Source organism: Phacochoerus africanus, chromosome 2 (assembly GCF_016906955.1).
Source record: "Phacochoerus africanus isolate WHEZ1 chromosome 2, ROS_Pafr_v1, whole genome shotgun sequence".
Lineage (NCBI taxonomy): Eukaryota > Metazoa > Chordata > Mammalia > Artiodactyla > Suidae > Phacochoerus > Phacochoerus africanus.
Genome location: NC_062545.1, coordinates 156898104 through 156916196, shown reverse-complemented (window position 1 = coordinate 156916196; position 18093 = coordinate 156898104).

The following is an 18093-nucleotide window of genomic DNA, read 5'->3' as shown; positions in this document are numbered from 1 at the left end:
TAGGATCTTTGGGGAGGAGAAAATTAAATTCAAATGTTCATTTGAGCATGTATCAGAATCATATATTTTGAATTAATTTTTATTCTTTTTTCTGTCTTCTATTTATAATCAAAACTGGTAATTTTCTTTACCACTAACTATATGCTCTATGTACTAATTTCAATACCCTTACTCCATTCTTTTTAAAATTTTTGATATGAGTAATTCTTCTAGATTCTAATTGAAGAATGCTTTTGTAGTCATGGGTAAACTAGATTTCTATAAGAGTTTCAAAATTTAAAAAAAATACATTATTCCCAATTTAGAATATTTTCTAAACACTATCTTTTTAAAAAGGATTCTAGTTTAGATGAGTCTAAATTTTGCTTTTTCTTCTCACTTTGATAATATGGATCATATGTTTCCATTTGGGCTGATGTTTAGGAAAAAATACAAGGAGATGATAGAACTTAAGCTTTAGATCTGGAAATCCAAAAATTAAAATAGAAGGAGATTTAACTTTGGAAGCCCATGTTGCAAGCATCACTGCTTTTTCTAGAAAGGGTTAGACTATTAAGGACAGCAGCAGTGAATTACATGCGAAAAAACAGTTCAGATCTCTGGTGTGATAGTCAGACTTCCAGGAGCTAAGGCCGGCTAGTATTGCAAAGCATAACCAATTTATTCATCCTGAACAAAACTTGTATTTTAGGAGTTTCTGTCATGGATCAGTGGTAACGTACTGATTAGTATCCATGAGGATGTGGATTCAATCCCTGGCCTTGCTTAGTGGGTTAAGGATCCAGCGTTGCTGTGAACTGTGGTGTAAGTTGCAGACATGGCTTTGATCTGGTGTTGCTGTGGCTGTGGTGTAGGCTGGCAGCTACAGATCTTATTAGATCCCTAGCCTGAGAGTTTCCATATGCTGTAGGAATGGCCCTAAAAAAAGACAAAAAAAAATCTATTTTATTAAATATTTTAGTAAAAGGTGATAGAGAAGGTAATAATAAATCCTTGATTGCATGATCAGATGGAAATTTGAGCAATTAAACAAAATATAAAAGTGAGTGCATTTTATTTATAAGGCAACACACACACACACATATATACTGTGATATGTGTATATACATAAATTTATTATATTATAAAGCCTGTATTAATGATTGGTTAAAGATAGAATTTTTGAAGATGATATTAGAAAAATTAAGCCACTTGAAGATAAGAGGTAAGTGCTTTTATTTAGAAAACAACATCATTTCAAGGTGATTTAACAGTTTAAATATTAAAAATTAAATCACCAGAAAAAGAGTATATAAGAGAATTACTATTTAAGTGAAATGCCTAAAGCAGAATTGAAAGGCTGGCTCTTCAGTAAATTGTTGATAATGTCTCTCCCCTTCCATTCCTTGAAAGATGCCCCCACCCCAGACCCAGATTCCTGTTTCATACATCTTATCTTTCTTGAGTCTTGGTTTCCTACACCACCTTGTCACTTTTGCTACATTATGCTAAGTTGTTTTTTAAGGAATTCACATTTGTTCACTTAATATATCTGGGGGGGAAAAATCTTCCTTCTCTTGACTTTTACATTTACATTAAAGATATAAAAGTTCTCCTTTTCCCCTCAAGCTTACACATACATTCTGTTTTGGAATAAATTACAATTGTTCAGGGGAAGCATATATGATTTTACATTCTTTGAAGAATCAGTAGGAGATAGTTGATTAAATAGTTAAAAGACCACTCTTGAAAGATATACTTGGGGGTCATTATCTTAATTGAAATCATGAATATGGTTAAATTTCCTTTGAGAAAAAGTGTAGGAGAGTTTGTAAATAAATAACCCAAGAGGACATAAGAGGAAACCTTGAAAGACATCATTGGAGAAAAGGCAAGAAAAGAAACAGGAGCTTGTGAAGAAAAACAAAAAGAAATTATAGTGATAGGAAGATCAAGAGAGTATCAGACTGATAGAGAAGAGAATATTTAGGTTTAATTAACATTGCCTCAAGAAAGTGAAGTACTATGATCATTGTTGCAGCAGAGAAGAATCATGGGATTTTGTACTAGTTGGGGACACTAATGTTAACTGGTACACTTTCAGTGAATGGGGAGAGGATAGATTACAGCCAGTGGAGAGGCAAGAGTTCTAGACCACTTCAGCTCAGAGCTGGAGTATTCTCTTTTTTGTTTTATTTTGCTCTAAGAATAGCATTTTAAGAGGTACCTAGAGGCTCAAGACCATATCCAGAGGAAAGTCATCATGACTAGAATGATTCAAATTCTCATATGAAAAAGAACATAGGAGAAGAAACTAAGGGTATTTTGGTTGGGGAACAAAAACATTAGAAATGATGTGTAGTTATGTAAAAATATTTGTAAGACTTTTCTTTTTTTTTTTTTTTTTCTTTTTCAGCCATACTGGTGGCATATGGAAGTTCCCGGGCCAGAGATCAAATCCAAGCCAACTGTGACTGAGGCCACAGGTATAGCAACCCAGGATCCTTAACCTGGACTGTGCTGGGGATCAAAACCCACACCTCAGCAGCAACCCGAGCCTGTGCAGAGGCAATGCCACATCATTAACCTCCTGTGCTACCACAAGAACTCACTTGTAAGACTTATACATGAGAAGAATTGTGTATGTTTTCAATGTCTCCATAATAAGCCAATAGAACCATTATTTTGAAATTAAAAGACGCATATTTGACTAAATAAAAAAGTTTATAAGAAAAATAAGGTAGAATATGTCTATTAACTTCTGATTTTGATGGAAAGGACTGGCATATTCCCAAAATAAAGTATAAGAAATATAGTACATTTAGTTAGTGTAAAAAGATTAATTAACACCTCTATCACCTCACTTAATTACCATTTGTGTGTGTGTATGGTGATAACAGGTAAGATCTACTTTCTTAGCAACTCCCAAGTATAAAATATAGTATTATTAACTACAGTTACTGAGCTGTACACTATATCTTTTTGCAATATAACCATGTATCAAAACAGCAGGTTGTACACCTTTAACTTACACATTTTTTTGTCAATTGTATCTCAATAAAACTGGTAAAAAAAAGAAAATAGTACATTTGGAAATTTACCCAGAAATACTCAAAATCTATAGGAACTCTTCTATATATTTTTAGCCCTCTTGTGCATTTTTGGTATTGAAGAAAGTTGCCATATAGACTGAGGAAATTATTCTCATGTTCAAACATCCATGGTATAAAGACTGCATATTACTTCTGAAAATACTGCAATAAAAATAGATACAGCATTGGTTTATAAAAGTTTTTCTGCTTCCTAAATTCCTGAGAATGTTGAATTTAATGTTACTGAGGGAATGTTACATCGATATACTTTAGATATATACATATATATGTGTATGTCTACATGTATGTTGAAAGACGGTTTCTCTATTTTTATTTATTTATTTATTTTTGTCTTTTCTAGGGCCACACCTGCGGCATACGAGGTTCCCAGGCTGGGGTCTAATCAGAGCTGTGGCCGCTGGCGTACACCACAGCCACAGCAATTCGGGATCCGAGCTGCGCCTGCAATCTACACCACAGTTCACAGCAACGCTGGATCCTTAACCCATTGAGTAAGGCCAGGGATCGAACCCACAACTTCATGGTTCCCAATCCAATTCATTAACCACTGAGCCACGACGGGAACTCCGGTTTCTCTACTTTTATTGTAAATAAATATACCTTTTCTACTTTATTATGTGTCACATTGCCTCTTCAAGAAAATTAGACAACCTTATATATAAAAGAGTATATTTGGTATGATAGGTGTTTTACCTGTGTGGTTACAGAGCATTTCTAAATAATGGAAGTTTGATTAATTTCCCAAGAAAAAGATAAGTGAGGGGTAGTGCTGATCTGGAAAATATCAGAAAGGAAGTGGTATTTGAAAGGTAATTTAAGATGACAGAGGAAATTTTTAATTAGGGGAGGAAATATGAATATGAACTAAGACGACATTTTAGAAATAGGCATGCTTAAAGAATGAAAAGTGATTTGGAATGTTACAGGCAAAGGATGTGTCAAGGTCTAATGAGGCTGAAAGGCTGGGGGTGTCAGACTGTGAAACCATACAAGTGTGATAGGCTGGGCTTTAAAGTATAAATCTTAAAGAAACATGAATTTTAAGAATAAATGGTTAATTATAATAAAAGTAATAATTTGCAAGTTATCTATAATAGATATTGGGAAAGTAAGGCCTATACCTTAAAAATATACCTAATCATAAATATATTTTCTATTTGTCTCCAGATTATTATGAACTATGCAATTAAAATTCAGCAAAGTAACCTGTATCTTTTAACATTTGTCTCAGTGGTTGGATTTACACTACAAGAGTTTAATGAGGTCTAGTTAGTTTTTATTTTTTTTCTTAAGAAAACATGAATGAGAAGAAACTGTAGGACAAGACTGAAACTGATATTTGTGCTTAAGCTTAAACAAAAATGACTCACCAAAATAAATATAAATGCATAATTCATAAGTAGTGCAATAATCATATTAATGACCCATATCTGAAGTCAAAAGATTACAAGTGTATTACATAGGTATTAACTTGTAAATTGCTGCCAGATTTATGGTTTTAGCAGATCGAATGCAATCTTATTAAATGTGTTAATGATGTTTAAGTAGATGTGGAGAAATAGAAAAATTCATTATGAAACATTAAGCTTTACTAGCACAGATTTCTTTCAGGATAAGGAAATAAGCTCATGTTATTTTCAGTAGACAGCAATATATTCTTGCAAAAGCAAAGAAAATATACATTTTTTGAATTACAGTCTTCAAACAGTGTTCTGGTCCTTAGGTATAAAAGAAATAGCCCAGTTCATATGATGTAAATATAAGACAAAATAACAATTTTAACTGGAGAAATACATGCACAGTTTAATATGTAGAATAATGTGTATATGTTCTATTTAACTACATAAGTGTGTATATATTGCAAATAAAATTATCTAAAGCAAATTTCAAATTTTAAAAAGCCATTTGTTATGTAGTCAAAAAAGGAAAAGCAATTACTCTTGAGTAACTTATATAGAAATAAGATCATTTTTATTTTATTTTAATTTATCTTATTTTGCTATTTTAGGGCCACACTCAGGCATATGGAGGTTCCCAGGTTGGGGTCGAATCAGAGCTGTAGCCACAGACTTATGCCATACCCACAGCATCGCTGGATCTGAGCTGCGTCTGCGACCTACACCACAGCTCAGGGAAAGGCCAGATTCTTAACCCACTGAGCAAGGCCAGGGATCGAACCTGCATCCTCATGGATCCTAGTCAAGTTCTTTAACTGCTCATCTACAAAGTGAACTCCAAGATCATATTTATTTTAAATTGTGATTTCTAAATATGTAATTTTATACACAGTAAATGCATTGTTTTATCAATAATTAAGCAAAGCTTACAGATATGAGTATGTAAATAAGCCAAAGAGAGTGTATATAAAGATAGCAAGGGGCATGAATAGGATTAAATATTAACACCCAGGACATTGAACACTGAAGATCATACCTGAAATGAAAACTGCAGAGAGACTTCTAAATACGCCTCTGATTCTTAGCAAGCCAGTCCTATTTATTCACTGATTAAAAATCTGCTTCCATGATATATTCATTTCTGGATAACAATAAATCCTCTTTTGCATGGCACTGACTGAAATATTTGGATTTGTGTACATACATACAATAAGAATGTTACTCAGCCATAAAATAAAATTAAATAATGCCATTTGCAGCAAAATGGACGCAGCTAGAGATTCTCATACTAAAAAGAGAAAGACAAATACCATAGGATATCACTTATATGTGGAATCTAAAATATGGAACAAATGAACCTATCTACAGAACAAAAACAGACTCACAGACATGGAGAACACACTTGTGGTTGCCATCAAGGAAGGGCAGGACTAGGAGTTTGGCCAGTTGATGCAAACTATTACATTTAGAATGTATAAGCAATGAGATCTTGCTGTATAGCCCAGGGAACTATATCCAATCACTTGTGATAGAGCATGATGGAATATAATATGAGAAAAAGAATGTATATAAATGTATGACTGGGTCACTATGCTGTATGGCAGAAATTGACAGAATATTGTAAATCAACTATACCTCAATAAGATTTTTTTTAAAGTTGGAATTTCCATTAGATTAAAAATGTTCTATCCTTCAATTTCTATATACATAGTACAGATTTTTAATTAGTCTGCCTTATTCTTTATAAAATCAAATGATTGGTCCATAGGCTTAAGGGATAGATTCAAGGAATTTTGCGAATTTTTATGATTTGTTTAAATTTCATTTAAAGATAATAAGACCATTTTATTTACTAAAATTTGATGATAACTTGTCAAAATGGCTTACTATTACAAGCACACCTTGTAAAATGTTTTCACTCTATCTTTTAAAAACTTATCTGAGAACAACTGTTTTACCTTTATTTTTTCTGTATCTCAACTTTATGAATGCAAAGTAATCTACATTTGTGGAATTTTATTTTCTCCAGCTGGAACAAATAAATGTGCTAATTCTTTCATGACTAACTTATGGTGTTATCTATAATATTTTTATTTTATTGCTAGAGACATTAAGTATATAACATATCAAGTTATAGTCTCAATAATTACCTTTGTCTATACTTCATTCATATCATTGATTTATCACTAAAGATATTATATAATTTCCAGAAATCTATATGGCATAGTATCCTTTATCTGTATCCACTGGTACCAAATGTTTTGCCTTTAGAAATTTGTACTCCAGGAAGCATTTGCTATAAACACATAATGTTTATATGACAAACAAAGTGTGATAAACAATGTAGGTATAAATGGCTCATATACTTTATTTTTTTATTTTTTTGTCTTTCCTAGGGCCACACCCATGGCATATGGAGGTTCCCAGGCTAGGGGTCTAATCAAAGCTGTAGCCGCCAGTCTATGCCAGAGCAACAGCAACGTGGGATCTGAGCTGCATCTGCGACCTACACCACAGCTCACGGCAATGCTGGATCCTTAATCCACTGAGCGAGGTGAGGGATGGAACCCTCAACCTCATGGTTCCTAGTTGGATTCGTTAACCACTGAGCCACAACAGGAACTCCTCATGTACCTTAAAGATAATTTTAGATGAAGTGCAAAATTATTTTAGATGTTGAATCTATATATACCCTTTTATTTTTACCAAATGTTGCTCTGTTTCCATACCTGGCAATGACGTGCTATCACATGCATGGCACTCAAATTATGTGTAGAATACAAGAATGTGTAAAAAAGCAAGTACTTTTAACAAAGGCAGGCATATATTTTTCTTGCAAAAATCCAGAGAAAAATCACATTTATTACTCAAGTCTGAGTTCCATAAATGACATAAAATGCCAACTTTAAACAAGGAAGTGGTAAGGAATACTATTCTGAAACATCTGCATTTTTTATATGTTTCTTAATTGTTGGCATTAACATTCATTGTCTTTATCCTGGCATATGAAAGCCCAGTGGGTGCCCTCTCCTCATTGCTTTAACATATGCTGTTTCAGTTGCTAAAAGGAATATGTGGCAACAGATTTTGGAGGGAATACAGTTTCTGTCCAGCTGAAATAAAAGCAGTAAAGCTCATATCTAGATAAGGTCTTCTGAATCTTTGCTTAAAGTGAGTAGAGCTCATTTTAAAAATGATCTCAACTCTCATTGATTGAATGCCTCTTTTACAGTAACATTTTACAAGCACTTTCAGAAATTCTTAGATTTTATGATAAAGAGAAATATGAAGCATTCCATAATGTAGTACATTTTTACTTTTTCCTGGCTAAATATTTTAATAATGTGGGCAAATAACCAGGGAAAAACCCACATAGAAAATGACAAAATTACTTTAAAATAATACAGAAGACAGCCTGGACTTTCAAAAACAATAGTTTTATATTAAATTATTTTTCCAGACCTTAGGAAAGATAACTGCTTACTTCAATATGTAGTGTGATCTTAAAATCAAACTGACAAAACTATACTCATGGAGAGACTGTACTGCCATTCAGATCAACTCTCCTGATTTAAAACAAAAGCAAAAACTAACTAGACATGCTAAACAAAATATAACAGAAGGAATTCTGAATCAACACTGGGGTAGGCAGTCAGAAGATTAGAAGAAGGAAGGACAGGCTATATGAGTGCAATGTTTGATATGATTTTTCTCTCTAAAGGGTCTTGCTTATCGGAACCCTGCAGAGGGAAGGCTAAAAGAGTTGCATAGAGTATTTGAAAATCTCCTCTGTCTGTAATGACAAAAGTGGGAATTCGACCCCACTAAAGAAGAGAGAAATCTGTGAATTATGCTAAGATTAAAGTTTGGATCCTTGAAAAACTGCACATTAACAGTAAGGAAAAACCAAAAATGGAGCAGCCTGACAAAGAATTTAGCTTGGAAGAAAAGTATATTCTACATGTGTATGCAGCTAATGGTATAGCCTTAAAATATGCTAAGCTGAAATGTGACAAAACTAAAAGGAGAAATTGGCAAAACCATAATCACATTGGAACCCTTTACACATGTATCTCACAAATTCAAAAACGAAGCAGCGAAAGTACATCATTCATGGATACCAGAAATTGCCATTTTCAACGAATTTCAATGAACCAAATTTATATATGTTGCATTATCTGATAACATATTAAAAGGTGTGCTGTAGGAGTTCCCACCGTGGTGCAGTGGTTAACGGATCCGACTGGGAACCTTGAGGTTGCAGGTTTGATCATTGACCTTGCTCAGTGGGTTTAGGACCTGGCATTGCTGTGAGCTGTGGTGTAGGTCGCAGATGCAGCTTGGATCCTACCTTGTTGTGGCTGTGGGGTAGGCCGGCGGCTGCAGCTCCGATTAGACCCTTAGCCTGGGAACCTCCATGCGCTGCTAGTGCGGCCCTAGAAAAGACAAAAAAAAAAAGGTGTGCTGTAGTTTTACCATGCTAAGAAAATATATAGCCTTTGAGATATATGGTAGAGAGGAAGAAAGGTTTTTAATCAATGATTAAACAATTTTCTTAAGACAGAAAAGGAAGACCAACTTAAACTCAATGAGAAATTAATGTTATAAAAGCAGTATCTGATGGAAAATCAACAAAGCCAAATTATGCCACATTGACAAGGTTAATAAAATTAGGAGCACAATACTAAGACTGAGCAATAAATAAGTGAAGAAAAGTAGAAATTACAAGCATCACAAATGAAAAAATATCCATTAGTAGTAATCCTAGAGAAAATAAAAAGATAAAAGAACAATTTAACAAATGGATACCAATAAATTTGAAAAGTTTGATGAAATTTTTTTGAAAATTCTAATAGCCAATTTGACTCAAGAATACAACAATTATGACAAATCTTAAAGAAATCAAATCCATCTTTAATAAACTTTCCTACAGTGAAAATCCAAGGCTCAAAGAATCTCTCAATGGATTTTCCAAACACTGAAAGAAGAAATACTAGAAGTATATATCTTTTACAAACACATTCAGAGAATAAAAAAAAATCAAGGTATAATATCCAGCTAGTTTTATCAGGCCAGTGTAAACTTGATACCATATAAAGAAAGAAAGGAAAATTTAAAGTCAGTATTTAACTATTTATATTTACTTAAAACACATGGATAAAATATTTGCAAACATTCCAGTAATGCATGTTGGTTTAACAGGTGAAAATAAATCAAAGTTACTCACTACACTGAGTGAGTGATGTCATATGATCCTTTAATAGATGCACAGAAGCATTTGATAAAGTTGAAAGTGTATAACCCAAGAGGAAATGCTTAGCAAACTCTGAATGGATGGAATTGATATAATCTGATAAAGCATATATCAGAAAAGCTACAGACAATTTCATATTTATGTATAAATCTTCTCCCCCTGGGACTGGGAACAAGAATACAATGCCTCTTGTCACCACTTCTAGTAAAAATGGAAGGTTCTAGCTGATCTGATTAGGAAAAGAAAATGAGGTTTGGAAAACAAATTAAAATATCATTTTTAACAGAATATGTGACTATGAATTTAAAATCAAAATTAATCTACAGATAAACTAGTATGAATATGGGAAATTAGCTAAATTAGTAGATACCACAACAATAAAGTGTTTTTTTGAAAACCCCATTCATACTCATTAATTCAATCATGAAATGTAAGTTCTACCTACTAAATATCAGACCCAGTATTAACCATACCATACTATTTGACCTTTCAAGCCACCAGTTCAGTCTGATAACTTTAATCTTCTGATCTCATTCTATTTTTTAAGACTTTATTTTTTAGAGCAGTTATAGGTTCATAGCAAAATGGAGAGGAACGTATAGAAGTTTTCCATATCCTCCCTTCTTCCCCCAGTATCAGCATCCTCTACCAGAGTGGTATATTTATTTACGAATCGACATTGACCCATCATAATCATTCCTCTTTCTTAAACCTCTCACAGTATGTAAACATATTAATAATCCTTTCATGTTTCTCCATGCTAATTTAAAAACATATGTAAAAGCATATGGATGACTGTTTTCATTTTTCTACAAAAGAAGATCACATTATTATAATCTATTACTCCGTGATACTCATGGAAATTCCTACAACTTTGGAGATGAAGTTTATTTTTGATAGCTTAACATATATAATAATTATTATATTTATAATAGTTTTCTCCTCAGTTCATGGATATTAAATTTGTTTCCAATTTTTGCCTCTGCCAGTATACTCCAACATATTGGCATTTTTAGTTCATAATGAAAAGTGAAATACTGAGATTTAGATGTTAAGCATATATTTAATATTAATATGTTACAGATTTTTTTTTGATGAAAACTATCTCACATTTTCACCAAAAATGAATAACTCAAATTTCCCTAAAACACTGTCAAAATTTATTCCACTTATTTTTGTCAATCTAGTGGGTGAAAAGGGATGGTACTTATGTTTTTTTAATTTGCATTCATGAATATTAATTATGATGATGACTTTCCACATATCTAGCTGAAATTTATTTGACTTTTCTGGAATTTGTTATTAATAGTATTCATACAAAACTTTAATTTTTTAAAAAAACTTTATGGCTGAACCTGCAGCATATGCAAGTTCCCAGGCTAGGGGTTCTAATCAGAGCTGGGCTGCAGGCCTACACTGGAGCCAAGGCAACAATCTGAGCCACCTCTGTGCCCTATGCCATGGCAACGCTGGATCCTTAACCCACTGAGAGAGAGGCCAGGGGTAGAATCTGCATCCTCATGTTCATTATGTCGGGTTCTTAACCCACTGAGCCACAGTTAGAACATCTTTAATTGGGTTTTATGGAGCTTTTTATATATTAAAATTATTAACCATCAAATACTTTCTCCCAAGTCAATTACTTTTCTATTAACTTTTTATGGTCACTCTGTTATATGAAATAATTTAACGTAATTTTGGTTAAGGAGATCTTCCCAATCCCTAACTTAAGTTTTGATTTCTTAAGCTTATGTCTAAGTCTTTGCTGTTTTTATGATATAGAATTATTATTTGAACACTGGAGTATGATTTATGTGGTATGAGATAAAATCTATTTTAACTTATATTCTACTTTCATTTTCTATTTTGAACTGAATGCCAGTTGTGTTATTATTATTATTATTATTGAGAAAATTGATTGCTTTTTAAATATTTTATATTCAGTTTTCTCACCAAGTTATTTTATCAAATCTTGGTTTTTCAAGAAAATTTTTTTTCAGTTACCTTCTCTATATAAACACAGCATCAGCAAAATAGATTTATCTACTCTAAAATATTTCATTTTTTCCTAAATCATTCTGTTATACATATTTCTATTGCTTAATCACTACCATCCTTATCTTGCTGATAATTTTTAATTAAAATGGCCTTTGAGTTCTTTCCATTTTGATGAAATTTACTGTTTGAATAATTCACATTGTAAAATGTAAGTAGTTGCTTTCTAATCCATTTTTATTTACATATTTCAGTAGGAAAGTCTGCTGAGTATCATCAAATCTTATTTCAGTATATATTAAAGAAAACCAAAAAGTAATTCTTATGGAAAATGAAAGAAGTCTTGTATAGCTGGAACTTTATACCCATTGAACAGCAACTTCCAATTTCCAGCTCCCTTCACCCTCTGACAAACCATCACTCAAATTTCTGCTTCTATAAGTTTGGCTGTTTTAGATTTCTGTTATAAATGGAATCATACAGTGTTTCCTTTCTGTGACTGGCTTATTTCACTTAGTATAATGACTCATTTATTCACAAAGAGTAGGGTTTTTTTTCCCACTGTACAGCGTGGAGACCAAATTACACATACATGTATACATACTTTTTCCTCCCATTATTGTGTTGCAATATAAGTATCTAGACATAGTTCTCAATGCTACACAGAGGATCTCATTGTAAATCCATTCCAACAGCAATAGTTTGCATCCGTTAACCCCAAGCTCCCGATCCCTGCCACTCCCTCCCTCTCCCCCTGGGCAACCACAACTCTATTCTCCAAGTCCGTGATTTTCTTTTCTATAGAAAGTTTCATTTGTACCTTATATTAGATACAAGATATGAGTGATATCATGTGGCATTTGTCTTTCTCCTTCTGACTTATTTCACTCAGGATGAGACTCTCTAGTTCCATCCATGTTGCTGCAAATGGCATTATGTCATTCTTTTTTATGGCTGAGTAGTATTCCATTGTGTATATATACCACTTCATCCTAATTCAATCATCTGTCGATGGACATTTGGGTTTTTTCCATGTCTTGGCTATTGCAAATAGTGCTGCAATGAACATGTGGGTGCAAGTGTCTTTTTTAAGGAAAGTTTTGTCTGGATATACGCCTAAGAGTGGGATTCCAGGGTCATATGGTAGCTCTATGTATAGTTTTCTAAGGTACCTCCATACTATTCTCCATAGAGGTTGTATCAGCTTACATTCCCACCAACAGTGTAGGAGGGGTCCCTTTTCTCCACACCCTCTCCAGCATTTGTTCTTTGTAGGCTTATTAATGATGGCCATTCTTACTGGTGTGAGGTGGTATCTCATGGTAGTTTTGATTTGCATTTCTCTAATAATCAGGTATGTTGAACATTTTTTCCTGTGCTTGTTGGCCATCTATATATCTTCCTTGGAGAAATGTCTATTCAGGTCTTTTGCCCGTTTTTCCATGCAGTTGTTGGCTTTTTTGCTGTTGAGTTGTGCAAGTTGCTTGTATATTCTAGAGATTAAGGCCTTGTCAGTTGCATCATTTGAAACTAATTTCTCCCATTCTGAAAGTTGTCTTTTTGTTTTCTTTTTGGTTTTTTCCTTTGCTGTGCAAAAGCTTGTCATTTTGATTGGGTCCCATTGGTTTATTTTTGCTCTTATGTCTGTTACTTTGGGTGATGTCAGAGAACGTTTCACCTATGTTCTCTTCCAGGAGTTTGATGGTGTCTTGTCTTATATTTAAGTCTTTAAGGCATTTTGAGTTTATTTTCATGCATGGTGTGAGAGTGTGTTCTTGTTTCATTGATTTGCATGCAGCTGTCCATGTTTCCCAGCAATAGTTGCTGAAAAGACTGTCGTTTTTCCATTTTATGTTCTTGCCTCCTTTGTCAAAGATTAATTGACCATAGGTGTCTGGGTTTATTTCTGGTTTCTGTATTCTGTTCCATGGCTCTATATGTCTGTTTTGGTACCAGTACCACACTGTTTTGATGACTGTGGCTTTGTAATATTGCTTGAAGTCTAGAAAACTTATGCTTCCTGCTTGGTTTTTTTTTTTCTCAGGATTGCTTTGGCAATTCTGGGTCCTTTGTGGTTCCAAATAAATTTTTGGATTGTTTGTTCTAGTTCTGTGAAAAATATTGTGGATAATTTGATAGGGATTGCACTGAATCTGTAGATTGCTTTGGGTGGTATGGCCATTTTTACAATATTAATTTTTCTAATCCAGGAACAGGGAATATCTTTCCTTTTCTTTACATCTTCTTTAATTTAATTGATTAATGTTTTATAGTTCTTGGCATATAAGTCCTTTACCTCCTTGGTCAGGTGTATTCCCAGGTATTTGATTTTTTGGGGTGCAATTTTAAAAGGTATTGTATTTTTGTATTCCTTTTCTTTTTTTTTTTTTGTCTTTTTGCCATTTCTTGGGCCGCTCCCATGGCATATGGAGGTTCCCAGGCTAGGGGTCTAATCGGAGCTGTAGCTGCCAGTTTATGCCAGAGCCACAGCAACGCGGGATCCAAGCCGCGTCTGCAACCTACACCACAGCTCACGGCAATGCCAGATCGTTAACTCACTGAGCAAGGGCAGGGATCGAACCCGCAACCTCATGGTTCCTAGTCGGATTCGTTAACCACTGCACCACGACGGGAACTCCTGTATTCCTTTTCTAATATTTCATTGTTAGTATACAGAAATGTGACTGATTTCGGAATGTTAATCTTAAATCCTGCTACTTTGCTGAATTTGTTAATCAGTTCAAGTAGGTTTTAGGTTGAGTCCTTAGGGTTTTCTATGTATAGTATCATGTCGTCTGCATACAGTGACAGTTTTGTCTCTTCTCTTCCTATTTGGATGCCTTTTATTTCTTTCATTTGTCTGATTGCTGTGGCTAGGACTTCCAATATTATGTTGAATAGCAGTGGTGAGAGTGGGCATCCCTGTCTTGTTCCAGATTTGAGTAAGAAAGCTTTCAATTTTTCTCCATTGAGTATTATATTTGCTGTGGGTTTGTCATAAATGGCTTTAATTATGTTAAGGAATGCTCCCTCTATACCCACTTTGGTGAGAGTTTTTATCATAAATGGATGTTGGACTTTGTCAAATGCTTTTTCTGTATCTATTGAGGTATTGTATTTTTGTGTTCCTTTTCTACTTTTTGACTTTTCTTTGTTAATGTGGTGTATGATGCTGATTGATTTGTGTATGTTGAACCATCCTTGTGAATCTGGGAGGGTTTTCTTCTTTCATAGGGCTGAGTAGTCTGTACAATGTAGTTTCTGTAGTTACAATGTGGTGCTGTGTTCTTAAAATTTGTTAAGAGGGTAAATTTCATGCTAAATAAAGTTCTGGGTTTTTTGTTTGTTTGTTTTTGCCTTTTAGGGCTGCATCTATGGTATATGGATGTTCCCAGGCTAGGGGTCAAATCAAAGATGGAGCTACCAGCCACAGTCACAGCAAGGCAGGATCCATCTGAATCTCGTCTGTGACCTACAACACAGCTTCAGGCAATGCTTGATTCTTAACCTACTCAGTGAGGCCAGGGATCGAACTTAGAACCTCATGGATAACAGTCAGGTTTGTTTCCACTGAGCCACAACAGACACTCCCATGTTAAATGTTCTTAACAATGCACACACACACACACACACACACACACACACACAAACACAAACACACACACACACACACACACACACACACACACGGAGCACAAGGAAATTTTGGAGATGATGGATGTGTTTATTACTTTGATTGTGGTAATGGAACCACTGGTGTATACATGTGTCCAAACTGAAATTATATACATTAAACATGTATAGTGTTTTGTATACAAAATATTACAAATAAAAAATATAATTAAAAACAAATGAAGAGAATGAGCCAGATTATCCCCTAGGCTTTTTTAAGAACTCTAACATTTTATCAATTTCAATAAATTAGTACCTAGGATGGGAAGAAAGTAGGAGAGGATCCAGAATGTGATGCTGAACATGAAACAAAAGTGGAGGATTTGTCTGGAACAAAAGAAAGGACGGAAAGATAGGGGTCTGGCCATGCAACAACAAAGCAGCAGCAGCAATCACTCTTTGTAAATTATGCATGCCAAAGCCTCAAACTGCTCTCCCTTTCTAATCATCTTCCTGAAATGCATCGTGTGAGAAAACCACAGTATCTAGCATAAATTTGATGCCTAGTTAAATATTTTGAATCACTGAATTCTTAAACTGTCTTCCTTGATTCTGCAGTTTTTAGCTGAAACACTAGGATAATCTGCAAGCCTTTCCCCATCCTGCTCCTTATAGATTGGCGAACACAAAGTAGTCACTTGCCATTGGTAATGTTTGGGGAACCTGAGATACAGAGAACACTTAGGGCTTTCAGAGCCTGTCTGGCTCATCATTTCCATCTTAATCTTTCTATTATATATCCTTTACCAGTTTCATAATAAATATGCGTTTACAGCTGACCCTTGAACAACATGGGTTTGAACTTGCAGGTCTACTTACACATGGATTTTTTTTCAACACATACATACTATAGAACCACACCATCCGCAGTTGTTTGAATCCTCAGCTATGGATCTGTGGATATGGAGGGGCCACTATAAAGTTATATGTGGATTTTCGACTGTGCAGGGATTCAGTGCCCCAATTCTGCTTTTCTCCAGGATCAACTATGCATGTTTATTTTCTCCACCAGATGTGTGACCTACTTGAGGGCAGGAGCAATTTCAAACTGATGACTAAAGAGACATTTTTAAGGAATAATTGAGCATTTTTTATCTGTTCAGGTCAAGGAGCAAAATGTACTTATAATGCTACAGTGTATGGTCAGACAAAAGAAATGCTCTCTGCAGTCAAAATGTCAGTGAATTCTGCATATTTTTGGTGTGCCAGAATAACAGTGCCTGGCTATTCCCCTGAGGCTATTTATCTTGACAACTCTCACAGCAAAAATATCCTATTGTGTAACTCAATTATTAGGAGACTGTTTACCACCCTGCTTACCTCTTGGGCCAAAGCACTGGCCTATATTTGACACAGGGAGGATTCTAGAAGACCAATAGTAAGTCTGTCTTTCCTCCCCATCAAAGCAGATGTGTAGTTTGGACTGATTCTTTTATACAAAGAAGATCAAGACTAATAAACCAGACAGATCTGAGGAACAGTGATTAATAAAGCAGAAGAAAACAATGCAGGAGAATTTGGTCTATTAGCTCTGCTGGATTCAGTCAGTTAATTACCAAGAACTGAAACAGCCTATGGAGAAAAGGAGACAGTGTTTCTGTTTGTGATTCAACAGGCCCAGGCATACTGTGGTGAAGCCACACCAGCGCTATTCAGACCTGTCAAGGCTGCATCCTGGCAAGTGCATAAAGCAATGGTCTGGATTTATTTTCACTTCAGACTGTGAGAAGTATGCCATGGAATATTATTTCTTGTTGTTAAAAGAAATAGAAATGCTCTTTTCCAAGAACCAAAAGTAACTAAATTTAGTCACAGCAGAGACCTTTGATGCCTCATTACAGTCTCTCCTGTCACTTTCTTGTTTTCTCTTGGGCACTGAAAGATGATGATAGTGTTAAAATGCTCCACTAGATCCTCTTGCAGGTTATAAATAAGTTCTTCCTTTAAAAATGTTTTCCAATGTAAATTGGTACAGCCGTGATGGAAAACAGTATGGAGGTTCTTCAAAAAATTAAAAATAGAAGTATCATGAGTCAGCAATTCACTCATGTGTATTTATCCAAAGGGAAAAAAACACCAACCTGAAAAACTGTATACATCCCCACATTCACAACACCATAATTTACAATAGTAAAGATATAGAAACAATCTATACAATCTATGCATCTACTGATGGATGAATGAAATAGATAGATAGATGATAGATAGATAGATAGATAGATAATTTGTGGGATACTATTTAACACCAAGAAGAATTCGATTTTGTTATTTACAGCATCTTGGGTGGACCCTGAGGGTATTATGCTAAGACAAATAAGTCAAAGAAAGACAAATACCATATGATCTTTTTAATATATGGAACTCTTTTTTTTTTTTTTTAAAGGCAAGCTTATAGATACAGAGAACAGATTGGTGGTTGCATGAGGCAGGGGGTGGGGAGAAATAGGTGAATTCTTTCTGTTGTCTTTCTTAGTTTGAATAAATTGTTTAAAATATAATTAAAGATATTTTCTTCCTTTGAAGCGATCAAAGCGTGGAATCTTTAGATCAAGTTTACATTTGAGAAACACATACATTCTCCTGGAAGTATGGAGAATATTTTGAAGCATCTCTTCATTTTCCACACCCTGTTCTCTCTAACATTTCATTTTTACCTTAGGTTACCCAACTTTGTGCAAATATG